This window comes from Arachis ipaensis, chromosome B7 (genome assembly GCF_059453495.1).
Source record: "Arachis ipaensis isolate K30076 ecotype BB chromosome B7, ASM5945349v1, whole genome shotgun sequence".
Classification (NCBI taxonomy): Eukaryota; Viridiplantae; Streptophyta; class Magnoliopsida; order Fabales; family Fabaceae; genus Arachis; species Arachis ipaensis.
The window spans coordinates 67,263,045-67,276,396 of record NC_142442.1 but is presented as its reverse complement, the minus strand read 5'-3'; positions in this window follow the sequence as shown (position 1 = coordinate 67,276,396).

Here is a 13,352-nt window from a genome sequence, read left to right as displayed (position 1 = left end):
ACTTGATTCCAATTAGAGGGTGAAGTTCAATTCTAGTTTATATGCCACAGAAACCCTAATTACCCAAATTTAAGAGGATTATATCACGTATCCCATTAAGTCCAGATAATTAGAAATTTAGGAGAAATTATTTTCAAGCTGTTGTTCAAGTATAGAGCTTTTCCAAGTTATACAAGAACTCAATTAGAACAAGGGTCATACTTCCGTTCCACCCAAATTCATAAGATAAAGAATGAAAATAATTGTTGAAATAGAAATTAGTACATTAATTAAAATAGAAAAATAATAGTATCAATTCATACAATAGACAGAGCTCCTAACCTTAATAGTGGTGGTTTAGTTGCTCATGGTTCAGAGAGAAAAACTAGGATTCAGAAAATTGTAAATTGCCGAATGAGGTAGAAGAGAAGAGAAGTCCGAAGGGCTGATTCTTTTTCCTTTTATACCTAATCCTAATTAATGTAAAATATATTTTCTAAAACTAAATAATATCTTTTCCTATTTATAAATAAAATAAAAGTATAATCAGAAATAAATAAATCATCTCGAGCTGCTCCTCTGGGACGAATGGGGACCACCAAGTTCATTAAGGTTGGCGCCAAACTTGGAAAATCCCAAGTTTGGTGCCACTTCAACCGTATACAATGCCACTTTTTCTTCATCTTGGCGCCAAACTTGGAGTTCTCCAAGTTTGGCGCCACCAAGGCAGTGTGTTTGGCGAGTTTGCAATGATCATCGCGCCAAACTTGGAGAACCCCAAGTTTGGCACCACCAACGCCGTATGATTTGGAAGAAAAGTGTATACTATTATATATCGTTGGAAAGCTCTGAAAGTTATCTTTTCGATGCCATGGAACCGCATCAATTTGACCTCTGTAGCTCAAGTTATGCCCGTTGGAGTGCAAGAAGGTCAGGGTTAACAACATCATTTACTTTCTTCCTTTTCTTCTACACAAACTCTATCAAATCTATCCGAATACTACCTGAAATAAACAGAATTCCACACAACTCAAAGTAGCATTCATAGTGGCTAGAAGATGATTAATTCTTTATTAAACTAAAAAATTTGAATACAAATTCACTAGAAAAAGATAGGAAAGATGCTCATGCATCAGAAACCTCTTTCTCTTGAGCAATCTTTGTTAGAACAGCCACTAGTTTAGACAATTTAGCATCAGAGGGTTTAGAAGTGACACTTAAGATTTCTATTAATGGTTCAGGATCATGTGAAGAAGAAAGTTCAATGGTTTTTGTTGAACTTGGTATTTTGTGTGGAGATGTGACTTCTTTGACTACTCGAATGGGTGAGTCAAGGTTTTGTGCAATGGGGGTCCTGAGGAGTGTATCGGTGTTGATTGGTGAAGGAGAATTCGAAAGGGTTCATCCTTGGGATAATAAAATTTGTTCTTGAGTCAAATCGACTAAAGATGGTGTTTCAGTAGTTGATAGGAGGATGATTTATATAGGTTCTGCTGAAACCACAGTTTGAGCAGAAGAGTGGGACTCTTGTGGTTCTAATCTAGGCTGGTCCTCTTAATTCTTTGATTCGAGGATGAATGAGGAAGAGGAAATAGATTGAGTAACCTTCTCATCCTGGAATATAAAAACATGTTTATAGGATAAACATTTCAGGTTTATTCGAGGAAATTTGAAATTGATAAGAGTATACCTGGATGGATTTCCTTCTAATGAGACAAGGAATGAAGCAGCCTCTGATGAATCCTCCGAATCTGATCCATTTTAGGAAGCAAAGATGTTTGTTTGGGATTCACTGTCATCAGAGGAATTCTCACTTGATGATTGAATCTGACAAAGATCGAAAGGTTAAGAACAAGCTATGTTTGAATAAACATGGCAAAAAAAATTCAGAAAAGATTTGATTGAAGGGTTACCTTTTTTAAGGCTTTTGTGGAAACTTTTTGAATTTTCTTTTTTGGTTGCTTTGTTGTGCTGCAACTTCAATTTTCCTTTTTGAGGGCTTTCAGCAATAGGGATAACTTTTATTGATGAGTTTTTGATCTGGTCGAAGGTGCGACTGTATTGGGAGTAATACTTAGTCCACCATTCGACAAAGGATTTAGTAATGTATGAACTACGCTCATAAAGAAGATGAGCATAGTTATCCCTGTGTTGTTGATTGATTATAAGGCAATGATTAATGTTTCTCTTTGAGGTAAATTCGATATGATAGAGGGCATTGTCATTTCGAGGAATGGGTATAGGAATGGCTTAAGAAAAGCCCATTTGCTTAGCAACATAGTGAGGGGCATAAAGAGTTACCTTGAATTGTTCTTTCTTATATTGAGGTAACCCGATTGGAATTACCTGAACAGCAAGGAGATTTGCCCAAGTTTTGTTGGCTATTTCATTCTCTTCATCGTCGGAAGGGAAGAGAAGGCGTTCGAGCCATGTGGGGCCATTGTTTTGATGCAAGAAAGGAATAAAATTCAAATCATTGTTGTTGAAGCCTTTGCAGGAATGGAAGAGGGAGAAGACAGTCCAAAACAAGTCTTCCACCGATTTGGCATTTTCGAAGTAAGGTTGAAAGGGGGCCAATCGAAATCCCTCAATATGTTATTTTTCTGGAGCGCTACCCCCATCCTGCTGCATGTACTTTTCGAACACAGCGTTTAACCAAGGTTGGAGGACCCAAAGGGGGCCTCCTACGTTGATCGACGAGTTGGCTCGAAGACAATCAACTAGATGTCCAAGTTCATTAAACAAATGCCACAAAATTAATTTGGCTAAATTGAATTTGTGGCCTTCATGCAAAAGAGCTGCCAAGGGAAGAAACAACTTTTGCATTTAGACACTCCTCGAACAGAAAACTATGGCATTCAACCAGTAGTGCAAGAATGCCATGCTTTCTTTATCAGTCATGGAATCGTTCCCATGTCCCATATGTTGACTAATAAAGTCACTGTAAGAGTTCCTTTGAGCTATCTTATAGGTCCGATTCGGCTGCATATCATAAGTTACTTCAGGCAAATTTGTCAAAAGGCCAGTAATCACAGCCACATCAAGTAACGAGGGTCCTACCATTCCACAGGAGAGGTGGAAGTTATTTGTTGTTTTGTTCCAAAAGCACATAACTGCCCCAATCATCCAATGGTGAGTAGTAGAAGAGAAATGAGAAAGTCGAAAGAGGTCATGAATACCAATAGCCCTCCATGCATCACCCTTTACCGATTCGAGACGTCTATGATGAACCATTATTTTATGACTTATTTTGGATCGAATCGAGTGGATTTTATCAACTTTACTCACACTTATCCATATAATTTGCATATTTTTGAGATTCTTTCCTAATTTTGTGCTAAGAATGAAAACATGCTTCCTAGGCCTTAAAATTGCTAAGTTTTAATCCTCTCTTATTACCATTCGATACCGTGATGTGTTTGTTAAGTGATTCCAGGGTTTATAGGGCAAGAATGACATAGAGGATGGAAGAGGAGCATGCAATAGTGGAAGGAACACAAGAAATTAAAGATTTGAGAAGCTAGCATCGACGCATATGCATGACAGAAGCGTGCGCATGACCAGGAGCGTCGTCCACTGACGCGTACGCATGACTAATGCGTACACGTGGCCAGTGTAGAGTTCAAATGACGCGTACGCGTGGCTGACGTGTACGTCTGACAAGCATCACGTGCTACAATAAAAGGATCGGAATACGCTGGGGGCAATTTCTGGACTGCTTTTGCCCCAGTTTCAAGCCCGAAAATGAAGACAAGAGACTGGGGATGGAGTTGGGACAGACAACTAGGTTTAGGTTCCACTTCTTATCTTAATTCAAGTTCCTCTTTTGGTTTTTTGTTATTACCTCTTTGCTTTCTTAGTTTTATATGTTGTTTCCTTTACCTTGTTGCTTTATTGTTCATGACACCTTGTTGATTCCAATTTCCTTTAATACACTTTGAGGTATTTTATGTTTATTGTCGCTTTTTTTAATTTGTTGTTATTGTTTTCTTGCAATTGTTAGTCTTTGATTTTACTATTCCTTGTTAATTTTCTATTTTTTATTTTGTGCCTTCCAAGTGTTTGATAAAATGTTTGGTTGGATTTTAAAATAGATTTTTGTGTTCTTGGCTTGGGTTGGTGATTTGGAGACTCTTGAATTATCAAAATCTCTTGTTGATTGGTAATTGAAGATTGTCAGTTAGCTTGAACTTCACTAAATCTAGTCTTTCACTATGAGTTGACTAGGACTTGTGAACTCAAGTTAATTGTATGCACTTGAATTTCCTTCAATAGTTAGAGATTAACTAAGTGAAGGCAATTTACATTTACCATCATAATTAAGGATGATAATAAGGATAGGAATTCCAATTCTTACCTCTTGCTAAGACTTTTCTTGATCGTTAGTTTATTTTCTTGTTATTTACATTCCTTGTTCATCATTCAAAAATCCCAAAAATACTTTTCCACAACCAATAATAAGTACACTTTCCTGCAATTCTTTTGAGAGACGACCCGAGGTTTAAATACTTCGGTTATTTTTATTGGTTTGCATTGTGACAAACAAATTAAACGATGAACGAGGATTGTATGTCAGTTTAGAACTATACTTGCAACGCAATTTTATTGAGAAATTCTGTACCGACATTTATCCTCCATCAGTCTATGCCAAGCTCAAAAGTCAGCTCCTTGATGAGCGGATAATTTATACGCTTTTTGGCATTGTTTTTACTTAGTTTTTAGTATCATTTAGTTGGTTTTTAGTATATTTTTATTAGTTTTTAATTAAAAATCACATTTCTGGACTTTACTATGAGTTTGTGTATTTTTCTGTGATTTCAGGTATTTTCTGGTTGAAATTGAGGGAGCTGAGCAAAAATCTGATTCAGGCTGAAAAAGGACTGCTGATGCTGTTGGATCCTGACCTCTCTGCACTCGGAATGGAATTTCTGGAGCTACAAGAGTCCAATGGACGCGCTTCTAATTGCGTTGGAAAGCAGACATCCAGGGCTTTCCAGAAATATATAATAGTCCATACTTTGCTCAAGGATAGATGACGTAAACTGGCGTTCAACGCCAGTTCCATGTTGCAGTCTGGCGTCCAGCGCCAGAAACAAGTTACAAGTTGGAGTTCAACGCCAGAAATAGGTTACAACCTGGCGTTGAACGCCCAAAACAGCCTAGGCACGTGAGAAGCTTAAGTCTCAGCCCCAGCACACACCAAGTGGGCCCAGAAGTGGATTTCTGCACCATCTATCATAGTTTGTTCATTTTCTGTAAACCTAGGTTACTAGTTTAGTATTTAAACAACTTTTAGAGGTTTATTTCGTACCTCATGACATTTTAGATCTGAACTTTGTACTCTTTGACGGCATGAGTCTCTAAACTCCATTGTTGGGGGTGAGGAGTGATGACAAGTCATCTTAGCCCATTTTAGCTAGTCTTTTTCTTTTGTTTTCATTAGAATTATGCACTTTCTTAAGCTACAAGCAAGCTAATTGAGTAGATTTTCATGTTTCCCTTGATTGAACCAACCATATGTGAATTCATGCCATTTCATGAGGTTTTGAACTATATTTGTTGCATATTGTGGAAGATTGAATACCTCATGATTTTGAGCAAAACTTTGATTAGTTTGGTTGATCAATGATAGGTGAAGAAGGCTTGGAGAAAGGTTGAAGCAAAGAGGAATGGCTAGGAGTGAAGAGAGGACAATGGAATAAGTGAAAATTGAACCGGGTTGCATGAAGTTAGCCCCAACGTTAGCCCCCTAACTTGGAGGCTAACGTTGGGCATATGAATCACTCTTTGGAAGTAGCCAACGTTAGCTCCAACGTTAGCCCCCTAACTTGGAGGCTAACGTTGGAACTTGAGAGTTTCTCCCTGGGCTACCAACGTTTGCGCCAACGTTAGCCCCCTAACTTGGAGGCTAACGTTGGCACTTAAATCACAATGGGGGAGTAGGCAACGTTTGCGCCAACGTTAGCCCCCTAACGTGGAGGCTAACGTTGGCACCAATCACACCAAGCAAGGCCAACGTTAGGGTCAAAGTTAGACCCCTAACGTTGGCGCCAACGTCTAAACCAGAAGAATGTGGTTTGCTGATATGAAAAGTTAGGGTCAAAGTTAGACCCCTAACTTTGACCCTAACGTTGAAGACCAACGTTGGCTAACTCCATTTCCGGTTCAATTGGTTCACTTCGGTTCTTCTTCAATCTTCAAGAGCAATCAACCAAGGCCTCTTTCAACCCAATTCCACCAAGAACAAAGGCCCAACTCAAGGCTTGAAGATCATTTTGGAAAGTGTATAAATAGGATAGAATTCAATTTGTTCAGAGAGCTTTGGCTGGAGAGTTTTCTTTTAGAGCTTTCCTTTTAGAATTTTCATAATAGTTTTCGAAGAGCTTTTGAACTTGAGTGAACTTTAATTTCTTGCTTTCATTGCTTTCAATTTCATTTGACTTTTGTCTTGGATCTTGGATTGGAGAATTGAAGAAATTCTGTTTCAATCTCAATCTTGGATCTCTCTGTTTCCTTTACTGTTAATTGAATTAGCATTTCTGTTTCTGTTACTTGATCTTCATCTCTTTTCTTTGCAATTTACAATTTCCTTGCTATTGTTCTTGTGGGATCTAGGAAGGCATTGAGATCTAGACTTGGTTTTCTAGTCTCTGGGTCCTGAGATCTAAATTCTCATTTCAATTCTCTGTTTAATGCTTTCATTGTTCATTTACTTTGCTGTTATAAGATCCGGTTCAATCCCAACTCCCTTTTCCTCTTCTGTTTGATGCAATTTAGTTTTCCCTTGTTTAAATTCTGCAAATCCTCATCCCAATCCCCTTTACTTTTCAAGCAATTTACATTTCTTGCACTTTAAGATTCTGCAATTTACATTTCTTGCACTTTAAGTTTCTGTCATTTAATTTCTTGTCCTTTAAGTTTCAGCAATTTACTTTCCCGCTCTCTTTAATTTCATGCAATTTACATTCTGCAAATCACAAATCACCCAACCAACACTTGATTCGCTTGACTAAATCAACCACTAAACTAAAATTGCTCAATCCTTCAATCCCTGTGGGATCGACCTCACTTCCGTGAGTTTTTATTACTTGATACGACCCGGTACACTTGCCGGTTAGTTTTGGGTGTTTTGGTAGAAATTCGTTTCTCATCAAAATATCTCATCAAGGAGCTCTGCTGTGTTTCGATGAATTAATGCAACTATTTCTATTTTCTATTCAAACACGCTTGTTTCTATCTAAGATGTTCATTCGCACTTCAATATGATGGATGTGATGATCCGTGACAGTCATCACCATTCTCAACCTATGAACGCATGCCTGACAACCACCTCCGTTCTACTTTCGATTGAATGAATATCTCTTGGATTCCTTAATCAGAATCTTCGTGGTATAAGCTAGAATCCATTGGCAGCATTCTTGAGAATCCGGAAAGTCTAAACCTTGTCTGTGGTATTCCGAGTAGGATTCAGGGATTGAATGACTGTGACGAGCTTCAAACTCACGAGTGTTAGGCGTAGTGACAGATGCAAAAGGATCAATGGATCCTATTCTGACATGATCGAGAACTGACAGATGATTAGCCGTGCGGTGACAGCACACCTGGACCTTTTTCACTGAGAGGACGTATGGTAGCCATTGACAACGGTGATCCACCAACACACAGCTTGCCAAAGGAGGAACCTTGCGTGCGTGAAGAAGAAGACAGGGAGAAAGCAGAGATTCAGAAGACAAAGCATCTCCAAAACTCCAACATATTCTCCATTACTGCATACCAAGTATTTATTTTATGTTCCCTTGTTCATTTGCAAGTCAACTGATAATTATAATTGACCTCCTAACTGAGATTTACAAGATAACCATAGATTGCTTCAAACCAATAATCTCCGTGGGATTCGACCCTTACTCACGTAAGGTATTACTTGGACGACCCAGTGCACTTGCTGGTTAGTTGTGCGAAGCTGTGAGAAATAGTCCATTAATATTGGCATACACAATTTCGTGCACCAAGTTTTTGGTGCCATTGCCGGGGATTGTTCGTGTTTGGACAACTGACGGTTTATTTTGTTGCTTAGATTAGGAAAAATTTTTCTTTTTGGTTTAGAGTCTCTTATTATTGTTTTTGGTTAAAATTTTAGAATCCTTATTTTCTCTTTCAAAAAAATTTTTTCGAAAATTATTTTTTTTTATTGAATTTTTCTTGTTTGATCTTTAGTTTTTCTTGTTTTGTGATTTTTCTTGTTTTTCTTGTGCCTTTTCAAAACATTAGTTTTCAAAAAAATATTTTTTTCATTCTTAGTTATTTAAAAAAATACTTCTTCAAAACAAGTGTTACATTCATAACTCAGTTGGCTAGAGCGTTAGTCTGTGTTCTTGGTAATTGGGTTAGAATATTTTATATTCTTTTCAAAATCTTCTTTTTCATAAATAATTTTTCTATTAAATCTTGTGCCAAACTTTAAGTTTGGTATTTTCTTGTTGATTTTTCTCTGTTTTTCGAAAATTTTAGTTTGGTTTTCTAAAAATTTTAAGTTTGGTGTTCTTTCTTCATGTTCTTGTGTTCTTGTGAATCTTCAAAGTGTTCTTGAGTTTTCCTTGTGTCTTGATCTTAAAATTTTTAAGTTTGGTGTTCCTTGGTGTTTTCTCTCCAAAATTTTCGAAAACAAGGAGCATTAGATCTAAAAATTTTAAATCTTGTGCTATCTTATTGTTTTTCTCTCTCCTCTTTAAATTCAAAAACATCTTTTCTCTCTATTTTAAAGCAAATTTTCGAAATTTACCTTTAAAATTCAGATTTTTATTTCAAAATTTAAAACCTTTTTCAAAAAATCATCATATCCTTTTCAAAACTTCCTAACCACTTTCTCTCTCCTCATTTTTTTCGAAAATCTTCACCCATTTTTATTTATTTTATTTTAATTTATTTTATTTTCGAAATAAATAAATAAATAAATAAAAATAATTTTTTATTATTACATCATCTCCCTTTCTCCATCATGGATCTAAGTGGAAATGAACAGTCCAGAAGGACTCTGGGGTCATATGCTAACCCCTCTACTGCTTCATATGGGAGTAGTATCTGCATACCCACCATTGGAATCAGTAGCTTTGAGTTGAATCCTCAGCTCATTATCATGGTGCAGCAAAGCTGCCAGTATTCCGGTCTTCCACAGGAAGAACCTACAGAGTTTCTGGCACAGTTTTTACAAATTGCTGACACAGTACATGATAAGGAAGTAGATCAAAATGTCTACAGATTATTACTGTTCCCATTTGCTGTAAAAGACCAAGCTAAGAGGTGGTTAAATAACCAACCTAAGGCTAGCATAAAGACATGGAAACAGCTGACAGAAAAATTCCTGAATCAATACTTTCCTCCAAAATGGATGACACAGCTAAGGCTGGACATCCAAGGCTTTAAACAAGGAGATAATGAATCTCTTTATGATGCCTGGGAGAGATACAGAGAGATGCTAAGAAAATGCCCCTCTGAAATGTTTTCAGAGTGGGTTCAGTTAGACATCTTCTATTATGGGCTTACAGAAAGAGCTCAGATCTCTCTAGATTACTCAGCTGGTGGATCTATCCACATGAGAAAGACAATTGAAGAAGCTCAAGAGCTCATTGATACAGTTGCCAAAAATCAGCATCTGTACCTAAGCAGTGACCCTTCCATGAAAGAAGAGGTTAAAACAGTAACTGCTGAACTCAGTCCTGTAGAACAAGCTACTGAATTCAATCAGCAATTGGATTTTCTAACAAAACAGTTAGCCGAATTCAAGGAGAGACTACAAGAGACAAGGATGGCTAACATAAATATGGAAGAACAATTAAAGCAATCAAAGCAGCAGCTGTCAAAACAAATAACAGAAGAATGCCAAGCAGTTCAATTGAGAAGTGGAAAAACATTAAATACCCCACCTCAAGGCAGCAGGAAGCCAAGAAATGAGCAAACTACCCAAATTCCATCTGAGGACAGTAAGAGCCCGGAGAAAAATAATTCTAGCGCTAAAACGCCAGAAATTGGGTGGAAGGCTGGCGCTGAACGCCCAAACCATGCTCAGGACTGGCGTTCAATGCCAGAAACAAGCAAGGAACTGGCGTTGAATGCCCAAAGGAAGCACGGTTCTGGCGTTCAGACGCCAGGAACAGATGAGGAGTTGGCGTCTAACGCCACTCCAGCTTCCAACCCTGGCTTTCAAATGCCAATGAGGGATCAGACACCTGCAAGTGCTGATAATAAATCCCTCAAGAAGGCTTCTCAACCTACCTCTGTAGGAAATAAACCTGCAGTAACTAAGGTTGAGGAATACAAAGCCAGGATGCCTTATCCTCAAAAATTCCGCAAAGAAGAGCAGGATAAGCAATTTGCCCGCTTTGCAGACTATCTCAGGACTCTTGAAATAAAGATTTCGTTTGCAGAGGCACTTGAGCAAATACCCTCTTATGCCAAGTTCATGAAAGATATCTTGAGTCATAAGAAGGATTGGAGAGAAACTGAAAGGGTTCTCCTCACTGAAGAATGCAGTGCAGTCATTCTGAAAAGCTTCCCAGAAAAGCTTAAAGATCCCGGGAGCTTTATGATACCATGCATATTAGAGGGTAACTGCACCAAGACAGCTCTATGTGATCTTGGGGCAAGCATCAACCTAATCCCTGCATCCACTATCAGAAAGCTTGGCTTGACTGAAGAGGTCAAACCAACCCGGATCTGTCTTCAACTTGCTGATGGCTCCATTAAATACCCATCAGGCATAATTGAGGACATGATTGTCAAGGTTGGTCCATTTGCCTTCCCTACTGACTTTGTAGTGCTGGAAATGGAGGAGCACAAGAGTGCAACTCTCATTCTAGGAAGACCATTGCTAGCAACTGGACGAACCCTCATTGACGTCCAAAAAGGGGAGATAACCCTGAGAGTCAATGAGGATGAGTTTAAGTTGAATGTTGTCAAAGCTATGCAACATCCAGACACATCAGACGACTGCTTGGGCGTTGACATTATTGACTCCCTGGTGGAAGAGGTCCTTATGACTGAGAGTCTCGAATCAAAGCTAGAGGACATTTTTAAAGATGTTCAGCCTGATCTGGAGGAACTAGAGGAAATAAAAGAACCTCTGAAAACTCCTCAGGAAGAGGAGAAACCTCCTAAACCTGAGCTCAAACCACTACCACCATCCTTGAAATATGCATTTCTGGGAGAAGGTGACACTTTTCCTATAATCATAAGCTCTGCTTTAGGGCCACGGGAAGAGAAAGCACTAATTCAGGTGCTAAGGATACATAAGACAGCTCTTGGGTGGTCCATAAGTGATCTTAAGGGCATTAGCCCAGCCAGATGCATACACAAGATCCTATTGGAGGATGATGCTAAGCCAGTGGTTCAACGACAGAGGCGGCTAAATCCCGCCATGAAGGAGGTGGTGCAGAAAGAGGTCACTAAGTTACTAGAAGCTGGGATTATCTATCCTATTTCTGATAGCCCCTGGGTGAGCCCTGTCCATATTGTCCCTAAGAAGGGAGGAATGACAGTGGTTCATAATGAAAAGAATGAACTGGTTCCTACAAGAACAGTTACAGGGTGGCGTATGTGTATTGACTACAGAAGGCTCAATACAGCCACCAGGAAGGATCATTTTCCTTTACCATTCATGGACCAGATGCTAGAGAGACTAGCAGGTCATGAATATTACTGCTTTTTGGATGGCTATTCCAGTTACAACCAAATTGCAGTAGATCCTCAAGACCAAGAGAAAACAGCATTCACATGTCCTTCTGGAGTGTTTGCCTACAGAAGGATTCCTTTTGGTCTATGTAATGCACCTACAACCTTTCAGAGGTGCATGCTCTCTATCTTCTCTGATATGGTAGAGAAGTTTCTGGAAGTCTTCATGGATGACTTTTTAGTATTTGGAGACTCATTCAGCTCCTGCCTTAACCATTTAGCACTTGTTCTGAAAAGATGCTAAGAGACCAACCTCGTTTTAAACTGGGAAAAATGTCACTTTATGGTGACTGAAGGGATTGTCCTTGGACATAAATTTTCAAATAAGGGAATAGAGGTGGATCAAGCTAAAGTTGAAGTAATTGAAAAATTACCACCACCTGCCAATGTTAAGGCAATCAGAAGCTTTCTGGGGCATGCAGGATTCTATAGGAGGTTTATAAAGGATTTTTCAAAAATTGCAAAACCTCTGAGCAATCTGCTAGCTGCTGACACGCCATTTGTGTTTGACACAAAGTGTCTACAGGCGTTTGAGACCCTGAAAGCTAAGCTGGTCACAGCACCAGTTATTTCTGCACCAGACTGGACATTACCATTCGAACTAATGTGTGATGCCAGTGACCATAACATTGGTGCAGTATTGGGACAGAGGCATAACAAGCTTCTGCATGTCATTTATTATGCTAGCAGTATTTTAAATGATGCCCAGAAAAATTACACAACCACAGAAAAAGAATTACTTGCAGTTGTTTATGCCATTGACAAGTTTAGATCCTACTTAGTAGGATCAAAAGTGATTGTGTACACTGACCATGCTGCTCTTAAATATCTACTCACAAAGCAGGATTCAAAGCCCAGGCTCATAAGATGGGTGTTGCTTCTGCAAGAGTTTGATATAGAAATAAGAGACAGAAAAGGGACAGAGAATCAAGTAGCTGATCACCTGTCCCAGATAGAACCAGTAGCAGGAGCATCCCTCCCTCCTACTGAGATCTCTGAAACCTTTTCGGATGAGCAATTGTTTGCTATTCAGGAAGCTCTGTGGTTTGAAGACATTGCAAACTATAAGACACAAGGTTCTCCTTCTATAACCATGGAGAGGAAGCATGAAAAGCTTCTCTCACTGCAGAGTCAACCAAAGCCCCCACAGTCAAACTCTAAGTTTGGTATTGGGAGGCCACAACCAAACTCTAAGTTTGGTGTTGGGAGGTCCCAACCTTGCTCTGATTATCTGTGAGGCTCCATGAGAGCTCACTATCAAGCTATTGACATTAAAGAAGCGCTTGTTGGGAGGCAACCCACTGTTATTTAATTATATCTATTTATTTTCCATTGCTATTTTATGTTTTCTTTAGGTTGATGATCATGTGAAGTCACAAAAACAAAGGGAAAATCAAAAACAAAATGAAAAACAGTATGAAAAATAGCACACCCCGGAGGAAGATCATTCTGGCGTTTAAACGCCAGAAACAAGCATCTGTCTGGCGTTTAACGCCAGAAACAAGCACCAAGCTGGCGTTTAACGCCAGAAACAAGCATCAGTCTGGCGTTAAACGCCAGAAACAGGCTACATTTGGGTGTTTAACGCCAGAAACAGGCAGCAGTCTGGCGTTAAACGCCAAGATTGCACAGTAAGGGCATTTTGTACG